Raw genomic sequence first — 18,124 nt, 5'->3', positions numbered from 1 at the left:
TCTTGTTAGGAAGAAAACAAGGCCACGGGCAGATTTCATGATGGTTCCTTTTCTCTTCCCTCCACTGGAAACTGGTAGAGCTCCAAGAGATAAAACTGAAGTTTGTATCCCGGCCCCCATGACTAAGTCCCATGGAGTTCTTCTCTCTCCAGACTTGTCCACTCTGAGTCTCCAGCCATCCTTCAGTTAGAGTTTTCCTACCTGTTACTGATTCCCACAGAGGTTTCTGCTTTGGGTTTCTCTATATCCACCTGTTTGTCTCTCCCATATTGGGGTTAGCAGTTTTACTCTGTGACCTCAATTCTCTGACACATAAGTTGAGTTACTGCTAACAGTTTTTCAGCTTTTTTCATTACATATCGTGAAAATGAGAGTCACAACTGCCAAACTTCTTCCATGTCTCATTGGAAACCAGACATATCCCCCTTCTGTTTTTAATCTCCTTTGGATAATGGCTCTGCCATTATTCCCAATCTATGCTATTTGTGTCAGCTGACTTTTTATGACTCAAATGTAAACAAATTAGCATAACCCACATCCCAGCAAGGTGATTTAGGAAAGCTTTTTTCTCCGATTACTCTTTTTGGAAATTTGCCAATCATAAGTCAGATTCCCTGATTGATATTCTATGGCCTTTTTATTATCTAACATATCTGACTTTTCATTCCTTTGTTTTATTTTAGAATTTTCAGCTTTCCTCTAACTTTTCCCTTGACTGTATATATTAATTTTATATATGTATATATAATAATTATTATTAATATTATTTAAAGTTTTTATTTAAATTCAGTTAACATACAATGTAATATTAGTTTCAGGTGTACAATATAGTCTTTCAACAATTCCATATATCACCTGGTGTTCATCATGACAAGTACACTCCTTAATCTCCATCACCTATTTCACCCATCCCTGCCCCTACCTCCCCTCTGATGTATTAACTTTACTATTTTTATCTTTTATTTTTGAGAGCTCTTTGCTAATTATTATTTCATGATTGTTTCTTTTTCAAACAATTATGGGGTTTTGTGTTGATTTTTAATTTTTAAGAAAGTTTTTTTAATATTTTATCTTTATTGAGGTATAGTTCACATATAAAATTGTAATATATTTCAAGTGTACATGATAGTGATTTGATATACGTATACATTGTAAAGAATTTCTCTCCACCTAGTTAATTATCATATCAATGAATTTACATATTTCCTTTATTTTCAGGCAGAACATACATAAATCTTACTATTTAGCATATTTTGATTATAAAATGCAATTTTCTTAACTATAGTCTCAATGTTTTACTTTACATCCCCAGGCATTATTCATCTTATAGCTGAAAGTTTGTATCCTTTTACCAACCTCTCCATATTTCCCCTATTTCCTAGCCCCTGACAACTACTTTTCTATTCTCTGTTCTTACAAGTTATGAGTTTTACCTTTTTTTTTTTTTTTTAAGATTCCACATATAAATAATACTATGATGTATTTTTCTTTCTCTGTCTGGCTTATTTTACTTAGCATAATGCCTTCAGGGTCCATCTGTGTTTTTGTAAGTGGCAGGGTTTCCTTCTTTCTCATGGCTAAGTAATATTCCCCTGTGTGTGCTTGCATATGTGTATCACACGTTTTTTACCACTCCTTTGATGGACACATAAGATGTTTCCATATCATGGTTATTGCAGGCAATGCTGGAATAAACATGGGAGCGCATTTATCTCTTTGAAATACTGTTTTCATTTCCTTTGAATATATAGCAAGAAGTGAGATTACTAGATCATATGATAGTTCTACTCTTAATTTTTTTAAAAGATGTTATTTATTTATTCATGAGAGACACACACACAGAGAAGGAGAGAGAGAGAGAGAGAGAGAGAGTCAGAGACACAAGCAGAGGGAGAAGCAGGCTCCCTACAGGGGAGCCTGATGCAGGACTCGATCCCGGCACTCTGGTATCATGCCCTGAGCCAAAGTCACATGCTCAACCACTGAGCCACCCAGGCCTCCCCTACTCTTAATTTTTTGAGGAAACTCCATACTGTTTTCCCTAGTGGCTGCACCAATTATACTCCCACCAATGGTGCACAAGGTTGTTGTTTTTTCTCCACATTCTCACCAGTACTGGTTATCTCCCTTTTGATAATAGCCATTCTAACAGGCAAGAGATCATATCTCATTGTGGTTTTGATTTGCACTACCTTGAAAATTAGTAATATTGAGCACCATTTTATGTACTAATTGGCTATTTGCATAGCTTCTTTGGAAAACTATTTAATTTTCTATCTATTTTTAAATTAGATTGTTTTCCCACTCGAGTTGAGTTCTGTATATATTTTGGATATTACACCCTTATCAGATTTACAAATATTTTCTATTTCACAAATTGCTTTTTATTTTGTTGATGGTTTCCTCTAATATGCATAAGCTTTTTAGTCTAATGTTGTCCCATTCATTTTGTTTTGCTTATGTTGCTTTTACTTTTGGTGTTAAATCCAAGAAGTCGTCCTTAAGACTGATGTCAAGGAGCATACCACTCATGTTTTTTTCAAGGAATTTTATGGTTTCATGTCTAATGCTCATGTCTTTAATCCATTTTGAATACATTTCTGTGTGAAGGATAAAATAGTGGTCCACTTCCATTCTTTTGCATGTGGCTGTTCAGTTTTCTCAACACCATTTGCTTAAGAGACTGTCCTTTCTCTATTATATATTCTTGGGTCCTTTGTTGTAAATTAATTGACCATATATGCATGGATTTATTTTTGGAGACACTCAATTCCATCCCATTTCTATTTGTGTCTTTTTATGCCAGTACCATACTGTTTTTACTACAGCTTTGTAATGCAGCTTGAAATCATGAAGTATAATGCTTCCAACTTTGTTGTCCGTCTCATGATCACTTTACCTATTTGGGATCTTTTGTGGTTCCATAAAAATGTTAGGATTATGGGGCACCTGGGTGACTGAGTTGGTTGTGTCTTCCTTTAGCTCAGGTCATGATCCCAGGGTCCTGGAATTGAGTGAGCCCTGTGTCAAGTTGGGCTCCCTGCTCAGCAGGGAGCCTGCTTCTCCCTCTCCCCCTGCTGGTGCACTCTCCCTCTCTCTCAAATAAATAAATAAAATATTTTTTTAAATTAGGATTATTTTCTCTACTTCTATAAAAATATTCTGTTGGAATTTTGTAAGAGATTACTTTGAATCTGTATATTGTTTTGAGTGATGCAGACATTTTAACAATATTAATTCTTTCAATCCATAAACATGTAATACCTTTCCATTTATTTATGTCTTTGATTTCTTTTATCAACATCACAGAGTTTTCAGTGTACTGGTTATTTATTTCTAGGTATTTTATTCTTTTGATGCACTTATAATTTTTAAAAATACAATATCATCTCATAAATGCTTGATGGATACTATTTTTTTGTTGTTGTTTGGGTTTTTTTCTTTTCTTATATGTTTTTATACTTATCTGGATTTTGCTCTCTGGGGTTACCAATTTTTCAAATTCCTGATGACCTTTTCATCTCTATTTATGTAGAGGATAACATAATAGAAATATTTACTGTGTAAATATGGAAAAGTTTGTCATAGTGCAAGCTTTACTTTTGAGTAATAGAATAAAGAGTTGCTATTTATACTGAAGGCCTTTTTTTTTTTCCAGGATGACAATTTCCTAGCAAGCTTTTCTAGTTTTTTCTAGATAATTCAAACAATAGCTTTTTTTTTTTAAGATTTTATTTATTTATTCATGAGAGACATAGATAAACCCAGACACATAGGCAGAGGGAGAAGCAGGCTCTCCACAGGGAGCCAGATGTGGGACTGGATCCCAAAACCCTGGGATCATGCCCTGAGCCAAAGGTGGATGCTCAAAAATTGAGCCACCCAGGGGACCCTCAACCAATAAGTTTTTAGAGAAATTTCCTCCTTTTGCCCAAATAGTATGCCCCTGATTGTTGTACATTTGAATATGCGTTTGGAGAGTGTCTTGCTCCATAACTGGGATATTCCAAGTACAAAGTTTTAAATTCTTTTCTATCCCATTTCTTATCTCTGCCCTTTATCATACCTATGGTCTCCAAACTCCAAATGTAATGGCCATCTAGACTTCTGCCCAGGAAATTTGACCACCCTTCTGCTGTTGTGCCTTCTTGCTTCACTGCCTCAGTAAAAACATATGTTGTTTTTTTTTTCCATCTACTAGAAAGTTGTTCTCTGAGTTCTCCTTCATCTCTCAGTTTCATTTCATGGATGTGTACTTAAAACTGATTTACTCCTTTCCTATAATTTTAAAATGAGGTTTTGACAGTTACCATTCACACTTTTATCTGGATTTAAGTGAAATAACTAGAATAGTAATAATGTGAAATTAATATTTATTATATACATAAAAATGACTAATGTGTTGAGACAAACACTTTACAAATTTTCTCTCACTTAACCCTCATAATTCTGTGAGGTTATCATCTCCATTTATTGGTAAAGAGATTCATGCTTTGAAATGTTGAGTGTAATTATGTTAGAGTCTCCAAACATGGCAACCATTAATTCTTTCCTCCACTCTCTTTGTAGATGTGTCTAAAAGTGACTTTAATATCTGTGCTTATATATTGGCCTTGAGACTTAATTTGATCAACAGACTTTGGCAGAGGTGATGCTGTGTTAGCTAGTTTTAGACCTTAAGGATTCTGGAAACTTCTACTTTGTGCTTTATGGGGAAGCCAGTCATCATACTCTAAATATGTTCAGGTTGGATGCTACCCGGTGAGACACTGTGTGTGTGTGTGTGTGTGTGTGTGTGTGTGTGTGTGTGTGTGAAGGAGATTGAGAGAGGGAGAGAGAGAGAGAGAGAGAGAGAGAGAGAGAGAGAGAGAGAGAAAATTGCACCTAAAATAATATGAGTGAAGACAGTTTGGATTTTCCAAGCTAGCACAATCACTAGGTAAATGCAACCCCATAAATGACTATATCTAATGACTCAAGGACACAAGAATTGCCTACCTGCGCTGTGTTCAAACACTTAACCTACAAAATTATAAGAAAAAAATAATTTCTGTTTATTTTAATCCACTAAATTTTAGGAGTGGTAAAAACAGATATAGGTAACAAACTTTAACCTAAGCTCACAAGCAAGTTTATGCAGAATTAGAATTCATCTCCAAGTATATCTGAATTGAGAGCCTGAACTTATAACTAGCACTCTAACTTATATATAACCTGTGTGCTTAGTAGATAGATCAAAGATTTTATTATTTTTTAAAGATTTTATTCATTTATTCATGAGAGACTCAGAGAGAGAGAGAGAGGGGCAGAGACACAGGCAGAGGGAGAAGCAGGCTCCATGCAGGGAGCCCGACGTGGGACTCGATCCTGGGTCTCCAGGATCACACCCTGGGCTGAAGGTGGCACTAAACCGCTGAGCCATCCAGGCTTCCCTCAAAGATTTTATTAAATTCATTTTACTCATAATGAATAAAACATGAACAAAATATTTTTTAAAATGTATTTACCATGCAGCAAAGTAACCCACAAACTGAATGAAACCCAAACAAATATATAAAGGATAAATGAAATCAATAATAATAACAAGAAAACAAATGAAAAAAAGATGTATAGACACACATACAGCTGAGTGTGGTTTAATCAAATAGAAATCCAGATTCTTATCATCTTCTCCTGTTGTCCTAAAGACTCTCCACAAGTCAGATAATCAATATTCCTTCATAAGATATTTGCCTACTATCCATCTCAGACAGTCTGCAACTTGTCTACATCCCTCTGAGAAGTGCTAAGGAGAAGGAGTCAACACATTTCCCTTTATCCAACATTCCCTTTATTTTCTAGACATTCCTATTTGGCTTTTCTCTCCCCTATGTGTCCAAAGAATTTCTAACATGATTTTGCTTTGTTCATACATAAAAGCACTCTCAACTTGGTACTATTAGTGAAGTACTATTGAAGAAACTTAATAGCAACATCATCCCACTCATTTTCTTTAGATGTACAATGCAATAACTATTTTGAAGAACTTTCACAGGTATGTTGCCATGATCAACAGACAATTCTTTAGGGCAAGACAAAGTTGAAATAGATGCAGAATTGCATTTAGTTCCTTTAGTGATTCTGTAATGTGGGACCAATAAGTACTGTTCTTATTTTGTAGGAAATGACACAGAAACACGGGGACAAAGACCTCGAACTATTTGGTCAGCTGGTCAACCCAGGGCCACACCAGCACCAAGGCTTCAGAGCACCTGTTCCCTTTTTTACTTTGACATCTGATGCTGTGTGAAATGCAGGCTATACCTTCTTCAGCATCTCACCACCAATACTTGTTGCTGGTGATGTAGTAAAGAAATGTAATGGAAAACATTGGATTCTGATAATCAGTTCCCTATTAATACTAAATAAATATGTCAATTCATTTATTCCACAAATATTTATTGTTTTGGGGTAAAGTTAGGATGAAAGTATTCTCTAACCTCTAGAGTGTTTTATCTAGTGTATGAAAAATAGACATATAAGCCAGTGTGGTGACAAGCATAAAATTTATGTTCAAAATAAGATGAAAGCACTAAACAGGGATTAATTTTACTGAATAATAAATGTGGCTGATTTAAATTTAAAATATTGGGATTGATGAATATATTTCTTTGGCCAAACAGAACCTCAGAAGCTGCTTCTACAGAGTAAAAAACATGTATTCCTGGGATTTGTTTTTAATTTATATTTTGTTTTACTCTATGTGACAAATTGAAAGCAGAACTTCTATTATCCATGGACCATTGTAGTGTAATTTGATTTGGGAAATTGTTTCTCATGTGAAAATTTCATTTGGCCATTATCTGTCTTGTCTGTAAAGAGTTTTTGTAAGTTGTATTGTATTGAAAATACAACCATTGTCAAAACCCAAGAGTTGCTGGAATAGATAGTTGTTGGTAAAAATTGTAAAATATCCAAGATTTTTCTTGAGATTGAGAGATGAAACTTTGATAGATTGTATATGTGTCTGCCTCTTGATTCAGAGTTATAGAAAAGTAGGTATAAATATCACCACACAAACACAGAAACAATGCCTTATTTTCTTTACAAAGCCATTAAACTCAAATGTGAGACATTTCCTTCTGGTTATATTTAGATCACCAATAAACACAAAATTATCAGGTTGTCAATGAGATCTGAGCAATTACAGCATAAACAAAACAAAGGAAAATGTCAAAAACTGAAATAGAATGGGCACTGAAATAGCATTTACCAAAGGATTGAAATCCTGCTTTGAAATGCTGTTTGTAAACACTCCTGGTGCAGTGTTGAATGACTGTCTGTATGTAGTTCACCTAGAAAGACTGTTTGGCATAGAGGAATGAGTATAAAAATCAGGAGATATTGGTTTTCTTTTTCACGCTGAGAAAGCAACTTGCTCTGAGTGTTTAGTCAAGTAAATTTTTCTAATGTTCAATTTATGCCATGTAACATTAGGCAAAAGACTTCATAATTTCCAAAAGCCAATCTGCTAAATAATAAAATAAATGACTTATAGTAGAATTACTCCCTTGAAGTAAAAAGGCCTATATTGAAATTCTGCATTAGCTGATTTATTAGTTCAGTATAAGTGAGTTATTTTGACTATCTAAACTTCAGTTTTCAAACATTCAATTGTGGATAACTATACCTAAATTCTCACATTGCCTAACTCAAGGACAGTAAATATTTTTAAAAGAAGATCTTTTTTAGTTTCTTTGTGGACCCAACACAAGCTTATTAATTGTTCATTAATTCACTTATCCAATGGTGACACAAATGATTCCTATTGCATAAATGTCTCTATCAAATTAATCAACTTTGACTTACTCAGATTTCCAGGAAATGTGACTCACAGAGTATGAGAACTGGAATGCCTTAATGAAGGATCAAGGCCCATTCACATCCCTTTAAGAAGAGGCATATTGGGATCCCTGGATGGCTCAGTTTTGAGTGCCTGCCTTCAGCCCAGGGCCTGATCCTGGAGTCCCGGGATTGAGTCCATCAGGCTCCCTGCATGGAGCCTGCTTCTCCCTCTGCCTGTGTCTCTGCCTTTCTCTCTTTGTCTCTCATGAATAAATAAATAAAATCTTTTTTAAAAAAAAGAAAGAAAGAAAGAAAGAAAGAAAGAAAGAAAGAAAGAGGAAAAGAAAGAAAGAGAAAGAAGAAAGAAGAAAAGAAAGAAAGAAAGAAAGAAAGAAAGAAAGAAAGAAAGAAGAAAGAAAGAAAGAAAGAAAGAAAGAAAGAAAGAGAAGAAAAGAAAGAAAAGAAAAAGAAAAGAAAGAAAGAAAAGAAAGAAAAGGCATATTGGAAAAGCAAGGTTGATATTTTGCCTCTAGTCAAACACCAAGACTCAGACTCAGACTATCATAACTAGGTTAAAGTGTAAATAAAAATGATCTGAGTGAAGATTTACTTACGTGAAATTTAAACCAAATTGAACACAAAAAGCTTAAATTTGAAACATTAAGTAGTAGTAAACATTTGCATAAAGTAATGGGACTTTCTTTCAAATTAACTTTACTAATGAAAAAAGAATTTCATTTGGACGTGAGATTTGAATATGGATGTAACCTTATATCAAAGCAAAAGACTAAGATTATTTCCTCTAAGAATTTTGTTGATGATATAGAATTAAAAAGAAGAAAAAGAGATTCCCGTGTTGTAGAAATAGGGACAAGGTGCTACTCTCCTGTATTTTTACTCACTTTATTCACTGCATATTACAAATAATAAATATAGCATCTCCATAATCTCAATTACACTAGTTACAAACAAAGCCTATGAGGAAATATGAACAAAGGGTGTTGTTAGCCATGAGGAAATGACCAAGAGAAATTTAGAAAGAGAATTAATATGGCAGGTCCACGTTAAGAACTGTATTTGCTCTCCATGTAAAGGATGGTTGTATTTTTTTTAATCAAGTTTCTTAATAGTCTCATTTTTATTATTTAAAAGACACCTAAGATTCTTCAAAAATGTTCTATCAACAAAAACGCATCCTGAGAATTAAATTCCTCTTAGGAAAAAGTATTATAAGTAATAAATGTGTATTTGAGGGTCAGAAAATTAAAATATTTGGAAAACCTATAATTTTACTAATCCTTTGCACTGAATTTATTTCTTTTTAAAATGTATATAGTCCTCTGTGGAAAAAGGTCCTGTGAAAACCATGTCAGTATTTTAACAATTTTGACTGGGAGAAATTCTTCTAGCTGACATGAAATCCCTTTACTATGTTTTAACCTGTCAGAGATATAATTTATGAATTTGCTTCAGGAAGAAAATTCTACTGGTAGCATTTAAAACAAAACAAAAAATAAATAAATAAATAAATAAATAAATAAATAAATAAATAAATATAAAAAAATAAATAAAACAAAACAAATCAAAACTTGTATCTATACGTTGTAGCAAAAAAATAAGATTGGAAGGAGCTCAGTTTGGTAGTAAGCAAGTATTTCTAGCCTTTCGCTAGGTCAGCTGCTTGCAGCAAGAGGCCGGCTAAGTGGCAGTGCATGGCCCTGAACAGCCGTGGTGAGGACTTTTCACACTTAACCTGTCAGTCCTCACTAGGATAGCGATTGATGAGAGGCAGACAGTGAAGGAGGCTAACAGCGCAAGGATTAGGGACAGAAATGAGGATGGTGGTGATTTGGGACCAAGGCAAGAACTACTCCTTCCTTCCTTTAAAATTCTGAAAATTTTTTAAACATAGATTTTTGGTATATATTTTCACTTTTAAAAATTCGTATTTAAATATTACTTGCCTTGATCACTACTATTTTTTGGTGATTTTTAAGACTTTATGCCTCATACAAGCAGCAAAGCCTATGATGAGATAAATCCCAGCGTAATCTCTCTGAAGATAGGCAGATCCTGATGTGTGAAGAGCACTTGCCGGCAGAAGCCAGAGACAACTCCCAGGATTGTGTTTTGAAGGTGCTTGGCCAAAGAAGTTGGCATGTAAGACTGAATAAGCAAGGATTCGCTGGCTTGGGTCACTTCCTTGGGATATGGGATTTAGTAACCTGGCAAGGATCCCAGAGGACTGATGAACCTGCTGCTACAGTGTCCTAAAAGCCTGGAAAGGTAGCAAAGTGGAAATAGTGAGGGGCTCCAGCAGATGGGAGAGGAAGGAATAGACTCTGAGAAAGGAGATAGGTGGGAATGAGGATAATGTGAAGCCAGAAGCAGGCTGAAGGCATGTTCCCTGGAGGACGCAGAGGGCACGCCATTTCCCAAGGGCGTCAGTGATGCCTTGATGAAAGGAGTCTGCTAGTAGCTCTCTTCTGCAGACCAGATTGATGGTAGCAGGCATCCACAGACACAAGTCATTCATAGCCAAGGGCATGGAGGTTTCTGGACTATAAAACTTCAGGGAGGGGCAGCCCGGGTGGCCCAGCGGTTTAGTGCCACCTTCAGCCCAGGACCTGATCCTGGAGACCCTGGATCGAGTCCCACATCGGGCTCCCTGCATGGAGCCTGCTTCTCCCTCTGCCTGTGTCTCTGCCTCTTTCTCTCTCTCTGTGTGTCTCTCATGAATAAATAAATAAAATCTTAAAAAAAAAAAAAACAAAAACAAAAACAACTTCAGGGAACCAAGAGGTTACAATTGCTCTCAGGCCTGACAAGTTCCCAGAAGTAGCCCAGTGACTGATGTCAGAAAGCAGCAGGGATGGAGTTATTTGACGATACAAATAAAGGCACTATGAACACTGACATACAAATATTTGAATGGACGTATATTTTCATTTCTCTTGGATTAGTGTCTGAGAGTGCAAGGACCGTTGGTTGACATTTAAGAAACTGTTAATTTCTTGTTTCAAAGTTACAGCTGTTTCAGAAGGTTGTCAATGATTGATATGGCCAGTCTTTGTAATTTTAGCCATTCTAATGGATGTGCTGTGCCATTGCATTGGAGTTTAACTTGCATTTCCATTATAGCTATTTTCCATTATGAACAGCGTCTCATGTGCCTACTCGCTATCCATATATTATTTTTAATGAAGTATTTGTTAGACTTTTGAACATTTTATTATTGAGTTTAGGAACTTTTATGTAATCTGAATATGAGCCCTTTATGTGCTTAGCAAACATATTAGTCCATACCTTGTATTTTTTCATAAAGACTTCATTTTTTTAGGTTCACAAGAAATTGAGGGGAAGGTACAGAGATTTCCGATATACCCTCGCCCCTCAAACATCCATAGCATACCCCATTGGCATTACTCATATTGGTACATTGGTTGCCAAGGACAAACCTACACTGACACATCATAATCATCTGAAGTCCATAGTTTACCCTAAGGTCCAGTCTTAGCATCATGGATTCTGTGGGTTTGGACAAAGTTATAACTACATGTATCCACCACTGTAATGTCATGCGGAGTATTTTCACTGCCGTACAAAGCCTCTGTTCTCTGATTTTCACCCCACCTCCCCCACAAACCTGGCAACCACCATCTTTTTTTGTCTCCACACTTTTGCCCTATGCAGAAATTCATATAACTGGAATCATACACTGTAGCCTTCTCAGCTTGGCTTTTTTCACTTAGTAATATGCATTTAGGTTTTCTTCATGTCTGCTCATAGCTTGATAGTTGATTTCTTTTGAACGCTGAATAATATTCCATTATTTGGATGTACCACATTTTATTAATCCATTTACCGATCATACATCTTGATTACATCTATATTCTGGCAATTATGAATAAAGTGACTATAAACATCTGTGTGCAGGTCTTTGCGTGGATGTAAGTTTTCAATTTATTTGGATAAATACCAAGACGCACTATTGTTGGATCATATGGTAAGAGTAGATTTAGTTTTATAAGAAACTACCAAATAATCATTCAAATTGGCTGTAGTATTTTACATTCCCTCTAGCAAATTTATGAGAATCCCTGTTGCTCCACATCCTCACCAGCAGTTGGTGTTGTTAGTGTTCTGTGGTTTGGCCACTCTGGCAGGTGTGTGGTGGTATCCTATTGTTATTTTAATTTTCACTTCTTTGATGACCCATGATGTGGAATATCCTTTTATAGCCTTATTTGCTATCTTTATATCTTATTTGGTAAGCTGTCTGTTAAGGTCTTTATTCCATTTTTTAAAATCTGGTTGTTTTCCTACTATTGAGTTCCAAGAGGATATTTTTTTTCCAAGAGGATTTTTTTTTAAATTGTATTTTGGATAACAGTCTCTTATCATATGTGTCTTTTGCAAATATTTTCTGCCAGTGTATGGCTTATTGTCTAACTTTCTTGATCCTGTCTATTGCAGAGCACACATTTTTTTTTATCTGAATGAACTCCAGTTTATTGATTATTCCTTTCATGTATCATATCTTTGATGTTTTATCTAAAAAGGCATCACCATGTCCAAGGTCACCTGGAATTTCTCCTATGTTACCTTTGTAGGAGTTTTAAAGTTTTACATTTTACATTTAGGTCGATGATCCATTTCAAGTTAACTTTTGTGAAAGACGTAAGGTCTGTGTTTAGAGTCATTGTTTTGTGGATGTCCAGTTCTATCACCATTTGCTAATTGGTGCAACCTTTGTTCTGTTGCACTGCCCTGCTCCTTTGTCAGAGATTACATGACTCTATTTACATGGCATATTTGTGGTCTTTCTATTCTGTTCCATTGATCTTTTTGTCTATTCTTTCATCAATACCATACTATCTTGAGTATTGTAGCCTTACAATAAGTGCTGAAGTCAGATAGCATCAGTTCTCCAACTTTGTTCTTCTCTTTCAATATTGTGTTAGCTAATCCAGGTCATTTGTCCCTGCATGTAAATTTTATAATCAACTTGTTGGTATCCAGAACATAACTTGTTGGAGCTATGATGTTTATTTCATTGAATCTAAAGTTCAAATTGGAAATACTGATAAAATTGAGTCTTCTTATCCATAAGCATGGACTATTTATTTAGTTCTTCTTGATTTTATTTACCAGTTTTGTAGTTTTCCTTGTATAGATCTTATATGTGTTTTGTTAGGTTTATATCCAAGTATTTTATTTACTTGGGTGGTAATATAAATGGCATTGTTTTTAATTTCAAATTCTACTTTTTTATTATTGGTATATAGGAAAACAATCATCTTTTGTATATTAACCGTGTATCCTGCAACCTTGCTATAATTGCTTATTAGTATCAGGAGGGATTTTTTTTATTCTTTTGGATTTTCTACATAAATGACCTTGGCATTTATGAACAAAGACAGTTTTATATTTTCCTTCCCAATCTGTGCTATTTTTATTTCTTTTACTTACCTTATTGAATTAACCAAGATTTCCAGTTAAAGGGAAAATATTGCCGAGTACCTGATCTTAATGGGAAAGCTTCAAGTTTCTCACCATTAAGTTTGATGTTAGCAATGAGGTGTTTTTTTTTTCTTTTTGGAAAAATTTTTTTCTAATTAAGGAAGTTACCCTCTATCTAGTTTACAGAGAGTTTTTATTGTGAATGAGTTTTGGATTTTGTTAGGTACTTTTAATGTGTATATTGATGTGATGATGTGATTTTTCATATTTAATTTGCAAATGAGATGGATTACAATAATTGATTTTCAAATGTTGAACCCTCCTTGCATATTTGGCATAATTCCCAGCTGATCGTAATGCATAATTATTTACATGTTTTGGATTCAACTTGCTAATATTTTGTTGAAAAAAATTGCCTCTATGTTTATGTTTTCTTTTTTCTTTTTGTGATGGTTACTACTTTTTATTCAATCTACTTAAACTAAAAAAAAAAAAAAAAAAGTCACTCATTTTTCTATCCCCCATCCCCTACTTCTGACAAGCACTATTTATTTTCTGTATCTATGAGCTATGACCTTCTTTATTTCTTAAAAATATTTTTATAGATTCCACTATAAGAAATATTATATGGTATTGGTTTTCTCTGACTTATTTCATTAAATGTAATGCCCTCACGGCCCATATATGTTTGCTGCATTATTTTTTATGGCTGAATAATATTCCATTATAAGTATATAATCCATCTCCTTTATCCATGCACTCATAGATGAACATTTAGGTTGTTTCCATATCCTGGCTATTGTAAATAAAGCTGTAATTAACATTGGGGTTACATATATCTTTTTAAGTTAGCATTTTTGTTTTCCTAAGATAAATATACAAAAATTTAATTGCTGGATCATATAGTAGTTCTACTTTTAGTATTTGAGGAATCTTCATACTGTTTGCCATTGTGGCTGTACCAATTTATATTCCCACCAACAGTGCACAAGTTTTCTCTATTCTTATCATCCTCACCAACAATTATTATTCCTAGTCTTTTGATAAAAGCAATTCTAAGAATGTGAGGTTATAACTTATTATGGTTCTGATTTGTATTTCCCTGATGATTATTGAAGTAGAGCATCTTTTCATGTACTAGCAGGCCATCTGCAGATCTTCTTCAGAAATATGTTTATTTAACTTTCTGCCTTTTTAATTGGATTGTTTGGATTTTGTTGTTGTTAAGTTGTATGAATTCTTTGTATATTTTGGATATGACTTTTAAAAGGATATATGACTTGCAAATATCTTCTCCCATTCTATAGGTTTTCTTTTCATTTTAGTGATGCCTTCCTTGGCTGTGCAAAAGCTTTTTAGTTTAATATAATCTCACTTGTTTATTTTTACTTGTGTTGCTTTTGCTTTTGGTGTCAAATTTATGAAATCATTGCCAAGACTTACATCAAGGAGACTACTGCCTTTGTTTTCATCTAGGAGTTTCAGGTCTTACATTCAAGGTTTTAGTCCATTTTGAGTTAATTTTGGTGCACGGGGTGGTCCAGTTTCATACCTCTGCACATGGCTGTCCAGTTTTTCCAACACCATTTATTAAAGAGACTGTTCTCTCTCCATTTCATTGGTTTCTTTATTATAAATTAACTAACCCTATACGCATTGGTTTATTTCTGGGCTCTCTATTCTGTTCCACTGATCTTTGTATCTGTTTTTATACGCATATAATAGATTTTAATTACCATGGCTTTGTAATATAGTTCAAAATCCAGGAGCATGATGTCTCCAACTTTGTTCTTTCTCAAGAATGCTTTGGCTATTTGGGGTCATTTGGAGTTCCATACAAATTTTAGGATTGTTTGTTCTATTTCTATGAAAATTTTAATTGAAATTTTGATAGAAATTGTATTGAATCTATAGGTTGCTTTGCATATTATGAATATTTTTAACACTATTAAATCTTCCAAATCATGAACATGAAATATTCCTTTCATTTATTTATTTCTATTCTTTTAAATTTAATCAGGTGTGTTTTATGGCCCAGAATGTGGTATATTTTGGAGAATGTTCCATGTGAGCTTAAGAACAATGTGCATTCGTCTGTTGGATGGAGTAGTCTATGGACGTCAATATCTAGTTGTTGAGTTCAACTATGTCCTTACTGATTTACTTACTTACAGCTCAATATATTTCTAAGAGAGTGGTGTTGAAGTCTTTAGCTACAATAGTGGATTCATCCATTTCTTCTTGCGGTTCATTCAGGTTTGCATCATGTAGTTCGATGCTCTACAAGATATGTCAGGCATATACACATTCAGAATTGTTATGTCATCTTGGAGAATTGATCCTTTTATCTTCATACAATATATTTCTTTATCCCTGATAACTTCATTTACTTCAAAGGCTGCTTTATCTGAAATTAATATAGCTGGTCCTGCTTACTATTCATTAGTGCTAGCATGGCATATTTTTCTTCATCCATATACTTTAGTCTATATGTGTCTTTATATTTAAAGTGGGTTTCTTGTAGACAACATATAGTTGTGTCTTGTGTTTTGATATACTTTGTAAATGTTTGTTTTTTAATTGATACATTTAAAAAAAATTGATACATTTAGACTAGTGACATTCAAAATGATTATTGATACAGTTGGATTAATATATACCATATTTACTTAGTGTTATCTGAAATTTCTGGGTTTGTGGTTTGGTGCCTAACATTAATTTGGGGAAAATTCTCAGTCATTATGTGTTTTGAATATTTCTTGTGCCTTTCTCTTTCTTCCCCTTCAGGTTTTCTAATTTTGCATATGTTACATTTTTGTAGTTGTCTCATTTTTGTAGTGTTTGATATTCTGTTTTTGTTTTGTTTTTTAGTTTTTGTTTTCTTACCTTTTCACTTTACAAGGATTCTATTGATATAACTTCTAGCTCAGATATTCTTTCTTCAACCACATCCAGTCTACTAACAAGTCCATCAAAGGAGTTCTTCATTTCTGTTAGTTTTTTTATCTTTAGCATTTCTTTTTAGTTCTTTATTAAGAACTTTCTTTTCCCTTGCCCCTGCCAGAAGTCTGAGAACATTTTTTCCCTGACAATTACTTTGGTAAGCTTTACTTCTAAAAATAAATTGAACAATATTTTGTGAGCTAGCCCTGCAATGCCCAGATCCCCTAGGCTCTCTAACTCTCAGTGACTTAGGGACAAACAGAGCTAGGCAGGGGTAAGTAGGGGGCCCTGAGAGTAGGTTCACAAAAGTCCTAAAAATGCTGAGCTGTAAGGAAACCAGAGATAAAGGAACAAGCCACACCACCCTGCTTTAGGTGTGTGTGGGGGGGGGTGAGGGGTGGGGGGTATCTTGTTATAACAGCTACTTGTAATCAACAAAGAATAACCAGACCCCAAAGAAGTAAGCCATTAAATATGTTATCAATAGTCCTTACTCAATGGTGATGTCACTAGATAATGTTAAAAGAATTTAGGTTCCCTGATTAGGCTCTCAATAAAAGACCAACCCTACAAGCCCTCAGTGGCAACCCTGTTGGGACCCCTCTTACTTCTGAGAGCTCTCTATATATCTTTACTTAATAAACTTCTGTCCCTTTGCTCACTTTCCTGTGTCCTTGAGATTCATTCTTTAACTCCATGAGACAAGAGCCAAGCTCTCCCATATCATCAGTATTGTCCACATTGAGATTTTTATTAGTATTGCATTGAATCTATAAATGAATTTGGAATGAATTGAAATCTTAACAGTATCTAATTTTCTAATCCATGAAATTTCTTTCTTTCTATTTATATAGATTTTAATTTATCTCATCACTGTTTCACAGTTTTAATATAGGTCCTGTATATCTTTTATCAGTTTTATCACTATTTTATAACCTTAATTATGTTGTACTATTCCAAAACTATCATTTGCTTTAATTTAAATGCCTTATTTTTTTGTTGCTAGGATATGTAAATAAAACTAGTTTTCTAGCGATATTATATCCTGCAATATTGCTGAACTTATTATTAGTTCTAATAAAATTTTGGTAGATTACATGTGACTTTCCATTGGCAATCATGTCATCTGTAAACACAGACAATGCTGATACATTTTTCTTCCTTGCTTCATTGTATACATTAGAACCATCAATATAATGTTGTTTCCATTTAATGAGTCAAGATATCCTCGTCTCATTTCTGATCTAAGTAGGCAAGCATTTGATCTTTTACCATTAAGTATGCTGTTAACTCTTATTCCCTACCTTTCCTTCTCTCACTTTTAAGGTTGAGGAATTTCAACCTTCTATTCCTAATATGCTAAGACTTTTATCATCAGTCGATGTTGGGTTTTATCAAAATTCTTTTTGTTTGTTTGTTTGTTTTGCTTCTATTGAGACCATTCAGCATCTTTTTACTAATTTGTTAATATTTTACTTATGCTGATTGATTTTTTAAAATGTAAATCTTACCTTGCAGTCCTAGGGTAAATCTCACTTGATCATGTTTGTTTATATCTATTTGATATATTACTCCTGAATTTTCCTTTATAAAATTTAATTTAGAATTTTGGCACCTATTTTTTAAGCTTTGTTATTTATTTATTCATATGAGACACAGAAAGAGAGGCAGAGACACAGGCAGAGAGAGCAGCAGGCTCCTTGCAAGGAGCCTGATGTGGGACTTGATCCTGGGACCCCAGGATCATGACCTGAGCTGAAGATACACACTCAACCACTGAGCCACCAAGGCATCCCTGCACCTATGTTATCGAGGGATATTGGTGAATTTTCTTTTCTTGTGATGACTGACAGGCATTGTGATGAGGGTATCCTGGCCATAGAATGAATTGGAA

Source organism: Vulpes vulpes, chromosome 13, assembly GCF_048418805.1.
Source record: "Vulpes vulpes isolate BD-2025 chromosome 13, VulVul3, whole genome shotgun sequence".
In the NCBI taxonomy this organism is placed as follows: Eukaryota; Metazoa; Chordata; class Mammalia; order Carnivora; family Canidae; genus Vulpes; species Vulpes vulpes.
This window is presented reverse-complemented; position numbering follows the sequence as displayed.